Source organism: Leuresthes tenuis, unplaced genomic scaffold (genome assembly GCF_036924035.1).
Source record: "Leuresthes tenuis unplaced genomic scaffold, fLeuTen1.0.hap1 SCAF_21, whole genome shotgun sequence".
NCBI classification, from domain to species: domain Eukaryota; kingdom Metazoa; phylum Chordata; class Actinopteri; order Atheriniformes; family Atherinopsidae; genus Leuresthes; species Leuresthes tenuis.
In genome coordinates this window covers 14,467,861-14,480,219 of record NW_027325375.1, presented here as the reverse complement: position 1 = coordinate 14,480,219, position 12,359 = coordinate 14,467,861, and the positions used below count along the sequence as shown (strand labels likewise).

General features: G+C 44.8%; 4 non-coding genes across 4 annotated transcripts; 2 read left to right on the top strand and 2 right to left on the bottom strand.

Annotated features, from left to right (window-relative positions):
- The first annotated feature begins 1,467 nt into the window (after positions 1 to 1,467).
- LOC140280713 (U5 spliceosomal RNA) lies at positions 1,468 to 1,581 on the top strand. The gene has a single exon (XR_011909644.1). It is a non-coding gene; the product is annotated as a U5 spliceosomal RNA (small nuclear RNA).
- A 308-nt stretch (positions 1,582 to 1,889) lies between these two features.
- On the top strand, positions 1,890 to 2,075 carry LOC140280540 (U2 spliceosomal RNA). Its single transcript, XR_011909498.1, has one exon. It is a non-coding gene; the product is annotated as a U2 spliceosomal RNA (small nuclear RNA).
- A 4,590-nt stretch (positions 2,076 to 6,665) lies between these two features.
- Positions 6,666 to 6,849, bottom strand: LOC140280486 (U2 spliceosomal RNA). Its single transcript, XR_011909450.1, has one exon. It is a non-coding gene; the product is annotated as a U2 spliceosomal RNA (small nuclear RNA).
- Positions 6,850 to 7,157: 308 nt separating this feature from the next.
- LOC140280698 (U5 spliceosomal RNA) lies at positions 7,158 to 7,271 on the bottom strand. The gene has a single exon (XR_011909631.1). It is a non-coding gene; the product is annotated as a U5 spliceosomal RNA (small nuclear RNA).
- Between the last annotated feature and the right edge of the window lie 5,088 nt (positions 7,272 to 12,359).

The following is a 12,359-nucleotide window of genomic DNA, read 5'->3' as shown; positions in this document are numbered from 1 at the left end:
AAAATAATTTCCTTTCTCAATTCAGAAATGTGTGTGTGTAAGTCACAACACCCGTGACACCAAAACGGCTTTCTTTTCTCTCTTTTCTCTACACTCTGCACTGTGAGCACACACACCAAATCAGAAAGGCTTTTTTCTCTCTTTTCTACATTATGGACTGTGGGGACACAAAACCGCTCTCTCTTTTTTTTTTTGATTGTGTGCCAGGGCGTTGTCTCACGTATTAGATTATGCTTACGATACGAATGGGTTTATCAGTCACATCAGAATCCATACATACTGATACTCCCGTAATAAAATGGTCGGATCTTATCAAACACACTTTGTTTCTTGTGACAATCAAGTCAGCGAAACAGCGTATACACGTCAAGACACTGAATCAAGTTTGCCACAAGAACTCATAAGTTTGGCAGTATTGCTCTGCCGTCAGCAATCATACACCCATTTTATTTTCGTGAGACATGTGCAGGCACCTGTTCATCTACTGTTCTATCACTATGAATTAGTTTATCTATTATCAATAAGGATACTTCTACAACTACTATCAAAGTATGTCCAGACTTCTTATGTTGTCAGTTGCTATATATGAATAAGTGGGTAGCTACTGACAAGCATTAAGCATGTCACACAGCCCAAACATATAACATTTCAGGACACACCACACAGTTAACAACCACAGTGAAGTGTCAAAGCCCAAACATGTAACATTCAACAGGACACTTACACAACACATTCAAATCAAACAGTCAGACAACATACAAGAACATATACCCCAGCCGGCATTGCTCCCTGCCTATTTTCCTACAGCTCACTATGTGTGCGCACACCTTTATTCACAAACTCTTCAACTTATACTCTTTTACCAAAGCTGCTACAGCTCGATTGGCCGAATACCCTTAGATCCTATTGCGGTGAATTTGACATCTGCCTTACATGTAACAGATTAGCGGTTTAGCAGTTTTAATTTAGTTTGAGTGAAGGAATTCATTTTATAGCAAAATCCGAAATCGTGAAGAACTCATGAAAGTAAGCTTATTCTCGGATTCCCGAAACTTTAGATTTGCTCTTTCTTTTACTGCAAAGTACAACGTTGTTTTTTTTTTTGTTTAAATCTTTCTAGACATGGTAAATATGAAGGACAAAGCAGTTTTAACATAGTTTGAGTGAAGGAATTCATTTTATAGATAAAATCCCAAGAGTCTGCTGAGAAAAGAGAGTGAATGCGAAGTAGACTTTAACACGGCTCTGGGAGCGAGCCGAGTGTGGGCTAACCGGGAGAATTGCTTGAAAGAAACGCGACACCGAATGAGCGGTCAGAACAAAGCCTCAATACGGTGTTCCCGTGGTGTTTTTGTTGCTGCCTTGTCGATTGCACAGGGGCAAGCGTTTCAACCAAGCAACGCTCACCATGGGGAAGGTGGCTATGGCAACTAGCCTGATGCCCTGCTCCCGCAGTGACGGATAATCGTACTCTGGTTTCTCTTCATAACATACAAGTCTTTCGCCTTTTACTAAAGACTTTCGTGGAGAGCAGCACTCATGAGTTGTTTCTATTTTTGGCAGGCTTTACCTTTGCGGGTGAAGCCCTTTCTGTCTGTGCAAAAGAAATCTTGTTACTGTGCAGAGTGACTTCTCTGAGTAGAGTCGCCTTACTTGTTGCGATTGTGCCGATGTTCGAAGCTGGAGTGCAAAGTTGTTGCTTGAATGGTGCTTGCTGGAGCATGCGGGAGTGCAAAGTTATACCATTTAAAAGGGCTGAAGAGTGCTCAGTGCAGCGGGTGGGCGGAGGTGCAACGTGACACTCTGGCCACCTATGGCCATAAAAAGAACACTGCTACAAGTGCGCATTGTGCCAGCAAGGGCCCTCGGACCTGAAACAGTGGACAGTTATCGCTTCTCGGCCTTTTTGGCTAAGATCAAGTGTAGTATCTGTTCTTATCAGTTTAATATGTCCTCTATACGAGGACTACATATTAAATGGATTTTTAAGAATAGGAGTTGAAAAAGAAGCTTTGCTCCGTTCACTCCAAGCATCCACCCAGTACTGCAGTGCCGCTGGGAACGGTGCGCTCTTCTCTGCTCTTGTGAAAAAGCAAACAGCGGTGCAGGATGGAAGTTTCAGGGAGCCCAAGATTAAACTTTCTTTTAATCTGCTGAGAAAAGAGAGTGAATGCGAAGTAGACTTTAACACAGCTCTGGGAGCGAGCCGAGTGTGGGCTAACCGGGAGAATTGCTTGAAAGAAACGCGACACCGAATGAGTGGTCAGAACAAAGCCTCAATACGGTGTTCCCGTGGTGTTTGTGGCTGCCTTGTCTTTTGCACAGAGTAAAAGACAAGGCAGCCATCGAATAGGGCCCGATTGTTCCTACTTGGTCAGCCGAGGAGCAAGGGGGGGGGAGCAAGCGTCTCAACCAAGCAAATCTCACCAAGTAGGAACAATCGGGCCCTATTCGATGGCTGCAACACCTGAAAGAGATATTGATGCGAGACCCGATCAAAAGCTTTTTCAAAGTCTAAATTTAAGATGACAAGCCGGGTGTTTCTGTCTCTAAGTAATCAATGATGTCTCGAATCAGTACGAGGCTGTCGGTGAGTTGTCTCTCTGAGATGGCACAAGACTGGTCTGGGTGAATTACCTCCTCTAAAACAGAGGACATCCGTGTCGTTAAAACCTTGCTAAAAAGTTTACAGTCAAAGTTTAAAAGTGTGATGGGCCTCCAATTCTTTAGGTCAGTCTTATCATTTTTATCAGAAGTGAAGAAATAAATGAATGCCTATCAACAAATGTGGGATCTAAACTCTAGTGCTTCCTCTAAAATAATTTCCTTTCTCAATTTAGAAATGTGTTAGAAAAGGTAAAAATGCCGGTCCATGCATAATCAAAATCGGGAGAGGTGGTGTTCAGCTGCAAGAAGGTCTAAATGTCCATCAATAATTGCTAGAAAACATGAAAGAAACTTTTCGAAAATCAAACCGCACATGATCATAAGTGGGATAGGAGGTGTTCAGCTGCAAGGTGTGAATGTCCACCCATAATTCCTGAAAAATGGGCAAAAAAAAGGTGTGAATGCCCAACCATACATCATCAAAAGCAGGAGTGGAAGTGTTCGGCTACAAGAAGGTGTGAACGTCCAACAAAAATATGTAAAAAGCAGTTAAGAAAAGGTTCGAATATCCAACCAAACATAATCAAAAGCGGGAGCAGAGCTTTTCGACTGCAAGTAGGTGTGAATGTCAGATCATAATTTGCAAAAAGCTGATGAGAAAGGGTGAGAATGCCCGACTATACATCATCAAATGCGGTAGCGGAGTTGTTCGGCTGTGAGTAGGTGTGAATCTCCGACCATAATTGCTGAAAAATGTGTTAGAAAAGGTAAAAATGCCGGTCCATACATCATCAAAAGCGAGAGGGGTTGTGTTCGGCTGCAAGTAGGTGTGAATGTCCAGCCATAATTACTCACAAACGGGTAAGAAAAGGTAGTATTGCCAGACCATATATGATCAAAACAGGGAGCGGAGGTGGTTCAGCTGCAAGAAGGTTTGAATGTCCGACTAAAGTTCAAATATATTAAAGAAAGCGGGAGGAGAGGTCTTCGGATGAGAGTGGTTGAAAATTTCCGACCATAATGTATAAAATGCGGTGAAAAAAAGGTGTGATAGAACACTAAAAGGTGGAGCGGAAGTGTTCGGCTGCAAGAAGGTGTGAATGTCCGACTATATTTGGTGAAAAGCAGGTGAAGCAAGGTCTGAATGCCAAACCTTACATCATCAAATGCGAGATCAGAGGTGTTTGGCTGCAAGAAGGCCATAGTTTGCCAAAAGCGGGTAAGGTGCGAATGTCCGACTAAATATCAAAAAAATTTGGGGCAGAGGTCTTCGGATGCAAGTGGGTGTGAATATCCCAACATACAAGTATGGTGGAGAGGAAGCTGTGAATAGCCGACCATAGTTTGGAAAAAGCGGGTAAGAAAAGGTTTGAATACCCAAACATACACCATCAAAAGAGGGAGCGGAGGTGTTCCGCTGTACGAAGGTGTGAATGTCCGACCATAGTTGGTAAAAGGCGGGTAAGAAAAGGTTAAAATACCCGACTGTACACAATCAATAGCGGGAGCGGATGTGTTCGGCTACAAGAAGGTGTGAAAGTCCGACCATGGTTTGTAAAAAGCGGGTAAGAAAAGGTGCGAATGTCCGTTAATGTATGATCAAAAGAGAGAGCGGAGGTTTTCGGATACAAGAAGGTTTGAATGTCCCACCATAGTTTGTAAAAAGCGGGTAAGAAAAGGTTCGAATGCCCGACTATACACCATCAAAAGCGGGAGCAGAGGTGTTCCGCTGTAAGACGGTGTGAATGTCCGACCATAGTTGGTAAAAAGCGGGTAAGAAAAGGTTAAAATACCCGACTGTACACAATCAATAGCAGGAGTGGAGTTGTTCGGCTACAAGAAGGTGTGAAAGTCCGACCATGGTTTGTAAAAACCGGGAAGAAAAGGCTCGAAAGCCCGACTATACACCATCAAAAAGAAGGTTTGAATGTCCATCAATAATTGCTTTAAAACAAGAAAGTAAATTTTCGAATATCAAACCGTACATGATCATAAGCGGGAGAGGAGGTGTTCCGCTGTAAGACGGTGTGAATGTCCGACCATAGTTGGTCAAAAGCGGGTAAGAAAAGGTTAAAATACCCGACTGTACACAATCAATAGCGGGAGCGGAGTTGTTCGGCTACTAAAAGGTGTGAAAGTCCGACCCTGGTTTGTAAAAAGCGGGTAAGAAAAGGTTCGAATGCCCAAACATACACCATCAAAAGAGGGAGCGGAGGTGTTCCGCTGTAAGACGGTGTGAATGTCCGATCATAGTTGGTAAAAAGCGGGTAAGAAAAGGTTAAAATACCCGACTGTACACAATCAAAAGAGGGAGCGGAGTTGTTCAGCTAAGAGAAGGTGTGAAAGTCCGACCATCGTTTGTAAAAAGCGGGTAAGAAAAGGTTCGTATGCCCGAATATACACTATCAAAACCGGAAGTGTAGGTGTTCGGCTGCAAGAAGGTGTGAACGTCCGACCAAAGTTTGTAAAAAAGCAGTTAAGAAAAGGTTCCCCCACAGAGCACAGAACCCAGGAAGCCCACCGCAGGGGCAACCACGCATCCACCCAGAAGACTGCAGAGGAAGCCCCCGGAAAGAGCCCCCATAAGCATAGGGCAGAGGCCCTCCGGGAGCCAGGGGCAACAGCCCACCGACGTCGCCAGGCCCCAGCCGCCCAGACATGGGCCGTGCATTGGATCCGGGCCCCAGGAGCCCGAGCGCCCCCAAACCCCCCGGCAGAGGCCCCACCCAATACCCAGGAGGGCCAAGCGCCCCAGACAGCCACACAGTGGGTCAGTGCCTGCCCCAGCACCCCTGGCCAAGTGCCCTGGGAGTCAAGACGTGCCCACAGGTGGGTGAAGTCGCGAGCAGCGGAGAGAGGCCACGCCGCCCCCCCCATCGGGAGAAGCACAGGCAGGCCAGGCGACAGCAAGTCCAAGATCCAGGCCCAATCATTACCACACACACTTTCATGTCCCATACATCTACACGTCCTCCCTCCCTCGACTCCGCTGGGGTGTAGTGCAGCGGGCACACCAGGGGGCCAGCAGCCCCCCAGCCACCACAGACCCCAAACCAGCAGAACAATTAATTAATCCTCCTGGCCCCTCCCGCCCCGAGCAGCAACCAGGAAGCAGGGGTGTGCGAAGAAGACCCCTCCCCTCACCCTTCTGGCTCTTCAATATTTTCTAATAGTGAGCAATTAAAATTGAGGGGCAGCCAAACTTGTAGAACTGGGAGCGTGGCCCTCTGGGCAGCCTACATACCCAAAGAGCCCCGCCCACCAGATGCCACTCAGTGTAACCACCCCCCAAGACCTAATGTGTGTGTGTGAGTGTGTTTGATAAGTAGTAATGTCTAAGGTGTAATTAAAACAGGGGTGGGAACTGCAGAGTGCAACTACTGCAGAGTCCACTACACCCCACCGAACACACACGCCCCCAAAACCCTTCATGTGTGAGTGTGTGCTGTGTACAGGAGCCAGAAGGGAGAGGGGTATGGGGATATACACTGGGGGCAGCCAGGGACTGGCTGCAATAGGCATCCCCGCTACCAGGGAGCCAACACAGGACAGGAGGGCCTGATGTCCACCAGGCCAGGGGCCTGCAGCGACCATATTCTGGGAGCTACTGTACCCCCAGAAGGTACCCATACCGCCCCACCCCACTCAACCCAACCCCACTCCGGAGGACCTCTACAAAAAACAAACAAACAACAACAAAAAACAAACAAACAAACCACCCGGTCACACCAGTCGCAGCAGCCCGGGCCTGAGACCCAACATCACCCAGGCCCCCCCAGGCCCCCCCTCAACAGGTGCGCTCTTGTGAAAAAGCAAACAGCGGCAGCAACAAAAACACAACGGGAACACCGTATTGAGGCTTTGTTCTGACCGCTCATTTGGTATGGCGTTTCTTTCAAGCAATTCTCCCGGTTAGCCCGCACTCGGCTCGCTCCCAGAGCTGTGTTAAAGTCTACTTCGCATTCACTCTCTTTTCTCAGCAGACTAAAAGAAAGTTTCATCTTGGGCTCCCTGAAACTTGCATCCTGCACCGCTGTTTGCTTTTTCACAAGAGCAGAGAAGAGCGCACCGTTCCCAGCGGCACTGCAGTACTGGGTCGATGCTTGGAGTGAACGGAGCAAGCTTCTTTTTCAACTCCTATTCTTAAAAATCCATTCAATATGTAGTCCTCGTATAGAGGACATATTAAACTGATAAGAACAGATACTACACTTGATCTTAGCCAAAAGGCCGAGAAGCGATAACTGTCCACTGTTTCAGGTCCGAGGGCCCTTGCTGGCACAATGCGCACTTGTAGCAGTGTTCTTTTTATGGCCATAGGTGGCCAGAGTGTCACGTTGCACCTCCGCCCACCCGCTGCACTGAGCACTCTTCAGCCCTTTTAAATGGTATAACTTTGCACTCCCGCATGCTCCAGCAAGCACCATTCAAGCAACAACTTTGCACTCCAGCTTCGAACATCGGCACAATCGCAACAAGTAAGGCGACTCTACTCAGAGAAGTCACTCTGCACAGTAACAAGATTTCTTTTGCACAGACAGAAAGGGCTTCACCCGCAAAGGTAAAGCCTGCCAAAAATAGAAACAACTCATTAGTGCTGCTCTCCACGAAAGTCTTTAGTAAAAGGCGAAAGACTTGTATGTTATGAAGAGAAACCAGAGTACGATTATCCGTCACTGCGGGAGCAGGGCATCAGGCTAGTTGCCATAGCCACCTTCCCCATGGTGAGCGTTGCTTGGTTGAAACGCTTGCCCCTGTGCAATCGACAAGGCAGCAACAAAAACACCACGGGAACACCGTATTGAGGCTTTGTTCTGACCTCTCATTCGGTGTCGCGTTTCTTTCAAGCAATTCTCCCGGTTAGCCCACACTCGGCTCGCTCCCAGAGCCGTGTTAAAGTCTACTTCGCATTCACTCTCTTTTCTCAGCAGACTCTTGGGATTTTATCTATAAAATGAATTCCTTCACTCAAACTATGTTAAAACTGCTTTGTCCTTCATATTTACCATGTCTAGAAAGATTTAAACAAAAAAAAAACAACGTTGTACTTTGAAGTAAAAGAAAGAGCAAATCTAAAGTTTCAGGAATCCGAGAATAAGCTTACTTTCATGAGTTCTTCACGATTTCGGATTTTGCTATAAAATGAATTCCTTCACTCAAACTAAATTAAAACTGCTAAACCGCTAATCTGTTACATGTAAGGCAGATGTCAAATTCACCGAAATAGGATCAAAGGGTATTCGGCCAATCGAGCTGTAAAAGCTTTGGTAAAAGAGTATAAGTTGAAGAGTTTGTGAATAAAGGTGTGCGCACACATAGTGTGCTGTACGAAAATAGGCAGGGAGCAATGCCGGCTGGGGTATATGTTCTTGTATGTTGTCTGACTGTTTGATTTGAATGTGTTGTGTAAGTGTCCTGTTGAATGTTACATGTTTGGGCTTTGACACGCTTCACTGTGGTTGTTAACTGTGTGGTGTGTCCTGAAATGTTATATGTTTGGGCTGTGTGACATGCTTAATGCTTGTCAGTAGCTACCCACTTATTCATATATAGCAACTGACAACATAAGAAGTCCGGACATACTTTGATAGTAGTTGTAGAAGTATCCTTATTGATAATAGATAAACTAATTCATAGTGATAGAACAGTAGATGAACAGGTGCCTGCACATGTCTCACGAAAATAAAATGGGTGTATGATTGCTGACGGCAGAGCAATACTGCCAAACTTATGAGTTCTTGTGGGAAACTTGATTCAGTGTCTTGACGTGTATACGCTGTTTCGCTGACTTGATTGTCACAAGAAACAAAGTGTGTTTGATAAGATCCGACCATTTTATTACGGGAGGATCAGTATGTATGGATTCTGATGTGACTGATAAACCCATTCGTATCAAAGCATAATCTAATACGTGAGACAACGCCCTGGCACACAATCAAAAAAAAAAAGAGAGAGCGGTTTTGTGTCCCCACAGTCCATAATGTAGAAAAGAGAGAAAAAAGCCTTTCTGATTTGGTGTGTGTGCTCACAGTGCAGAGTGTAGAGAAAAGAGAGAAAAGAAAGCCGTTTTGGTGTCACGGGTGTTGTGACTTACACACACACATTTCTGAATTGAGAAAGGAAATTATTTTAGAGGAAGCACTAGAGTTTAGATCCCACATTTGTTGATAGGCATTCATTTATTTCTTCACTTCTGATGAAGTTTCAACAATAAACAACAAACTTTGTAGAATGAGAAAGAACTTCTTCAGCAATAAGCATCTCTCGACATATGACGAAATACAGATTTTGCTATAAAATTAATTCCTTCTATCAGCCTGACTTAAAACTGTTTGTCCTCCTTATTTATCCACTTCAAATCAAGTTTCAACAATTAAAAAAATGTTGTAGTTTGAGAAAAAACAACTTCATCTTAAGCAATCAGTAGGGTAAGAAAGGGTAAGAAAAGGTGCAAATGCCAACCATACATCACTAAAAGGTGGAGCGGAAGTATTCGGCTGGAAGTAGGTGCGAATGCCTGACAATGTATGATCAAAAGAGGGAGCGGAGGTTTTCGGCTGCAAGGTCTGAATGTCCAACCATAATTTGTAAAAACCGGGGAAGAAAAGGCTCGAAAGCCCGACTATACACCATCAAAAGCGGGAGCGGAGGTGTTCGGCTGCAAGTAGGTGTGAATGTTCGACCATAATTTGTAAAAAGCGGGTAAGAAAAGGTTCGAATGCCCTGCTATATATTAACCAAAGCAGGAGGAGAGGTCTTCGGATACGAGTGGGTGAGAATTTACAACCATAATCTATAAAATGTGGTGAAAAAAAAGGTGTGAATACCCCATAGAACACTAAAAGGTAGAGCGGAAGTGTTCGGCTGCAAGAAGGTGTGAATGTCTGACCATAGTTTGTAAAAAGCAGGTAAGAAAAGGTTCGAATGCCCGAACATACACCATCAAAGGAGGGAGCGGAGGTGTTCCGCTGTAAGAAGGTGTGAATGTCAGACCATAGTTGGCAAAAAGCAGGTAAGAAAAGGTTAAAATACCCGATTGTACACAATCAATAGCGGGAGCAGAGTTGTTCCGCTACTAAAAGGTGTGAAAGTCCGACCATGGTTTGTAAAAAGCGGGTAAGAAAAGGTGTGAATGCCCGACAATGTATGATCAAAAGAGGGAGAGGAGGTTTTCGGCTGAAACAAGGTCTGAATGTCCATCCATATTTTGTAAAAATCTGAGAAGAAAAGGCTCGAAAGCCCGACTATACACCATCAACAGCTGGAGCGGAGGTGTTCAGCTGCAAGAAGGTCTGAATGTCCATCAATAATTGCTAGAAAACATGGAAGAGAATTTTCGAATATCAAACCGCACATGATCATAAGCGGGAGAGGAGGTGTTCAAATGCAAGAAGGTGTGAATGTCCACCCATAATTACTGCAAAATGGGTAAGAAAAGGTACGAATGCCCAACCATACATGATCCTAACAGGGAGCGGAGGTGTTTGGCTGCGACAAGGTGTGTATGTACACCCATAATTAATGAAAAGCGGGCAACAAGTAGGTTTGAATATCCATCATCAAAAGCAGGAGTGGATGTGTTCGGCTACAAGAAGGTTTGAATGTCTGACCATAGTTTGTAAAAAGCGGGTAAGAAAAGGTTCGAATGCCCGAACATACACCATCAAAGGAGGGAGCGGAGGTGTTCCGCTGTAAGAAGGTGTGAATGTCCAACCATAATTGGCAAAAAGCAGGTAAGAAAAGGTTAAAATACCCTATTGTACACAATCAATAGCGGGAGCAGAGTTGTTCCGCTACTAAAAGGTGTGAAAGTCCGACCATGAATTGTAAAAAGCGGGTAAGAAAAGGTGCGAATGCCCGACAATGTATGATCAAAAAAGGGAGCGGAGGTTTTCGGCTGAAAGAAGGTCTGAATGTCCATCCATAATTTGTAAAAATCGGGGAAGAAAAGGCTCGAAAGCCCGACTATACACCATCAACAGCTGGAGCGGAGGTGTTCAGCTGCAAGAAGGTCTGAATGTCCATCAATAATTGCTAGAAAACATGGAAGAGAATTTTCGAATATCAAACCGCACATGATCATAAGCGGGAGAGGAGGTGTTAAAATGCAAAAAGGTGTGAATGTCCACCCATAATTACTGCAAAATGGGTAAGAAAAGGTACGAATGCCCAACCATACATCATCAAAAGCAGGAGTGGATGTGTTCGGCTACAAGAAGGTTTTAATGTCCGACCATAGTTTGTAAAAAACGGGTAAGAAAAGGTTCGAATGCCCGAACATACACCATCAAAAGAGGGAGCGGAGGTGTTCCACTGTAAGAAGGTGTGAATGTCTGACCATAGTTGGTAAAAAGCGGGTAAGAAAAGGTGAAAATACCCGACTGTACACAATCAATAGCGGGAGCGGAGTTGTTCGGCTACTAAAAGGTGTGAAAGTCCGACCCTGGTTTGTAAAAAGCGGGTAAGAGAAGGTGCGAATGCCCGACAATGTATGATCAAAAGAGGGAGCGGAGGTTTTCGGCTGCAAGAAGGTCTGAATGTCCAACAATAATTTTGTAAAAACCGGGGAAGAAAAGGCTCGAAAGCCCGACTATACATCATCAAAAGCGGGAGCGGAGGTGTTCAGCTGCAAGAAGGTCTGAATGTCCATCAATAATTGCTAGAAAACATGAAAGAAAATTTTCGAATATCAAACCACACATCATCATAAGCGGGAGAGGAGGTGTTCAGCTGCAAGAAGGTGTAAATGTCCGACCATAGTTTGTAAAAAATGGGTAAGAAAAGGTGCGAATGCTCAACCATACATCATCAAAAGCAGGAGTGGATGTGTTCGGCTAAAAGAAGGTTTGAATGTCCGACCATAGTTCGTAAAATGCGGGTAAGAAAAGGTTCGAATGCCCGAATATATACCATCAAAAGCGGAAGCGGAGGTGTTCGGCTGCAAGAAGGTGTGAATGTCCGACCAAAGTTTGTAAAAAGCAGTGAAGAAAAGTTTCGAATATCCAACCAAACATAATCAAAAGCGGGAGCGGAAGTGTTCGGCTGTGAGTAGGTGTGAATGTCAAACCATAATTGCTGAAAAATGTGTTAGAACAGACTAGAATGCCGAACCATACATCATCAAAAGCGGGAAAAGTGGTGTTCGGCTGCAAGTAGGTGTGAATGTCCAGCCATAATTACTCACAAACCGGTAAGAAAAGGTAGTATTGCCAGACCATACATTATCAAAACAGGGAGCGGAGGTGGTTCAGCTGCAAGGTGTGAATGTCTGACTAAAGTTTATAAAAAGCGGGTAAGACAAGGTGCGAATGCCTGACAATTTATGATCAAATGAGGGAGCGGAGGTTTTCGGCTGCAAGGTCTGAATGTACAACCATAATTTGTAAAAACCGGGGAAGAAAAGGCTCGAAAGCCCGACTATACACCATCAAAAGCGGGAGCGGAGGTGTTCGGCTGCAAGTAGGTGTGAATGTTCGACCATAATTTGTAAAAAGCGGGTAAGAAAAGGTTTGAATGCCCGACTATATATTAACAAAAGCAGGAGGAGAGGTCTTCGGATAAGAGTGGGGGAGAATTTCCAACCATAATCAATAAAATGCGGTGAAAAAAAAGGTGTGAATACCCCATAGAACACTAAAAGGTGGAGCAGAAGTGTTCAGCTGCAAGAAGGTGTGACTGTTCGACTATATTTGGTGAAAAGCAGGTGAAGCAAGGTCTGAATGCCCAACCTTACATCATCAAAAACGAGATCA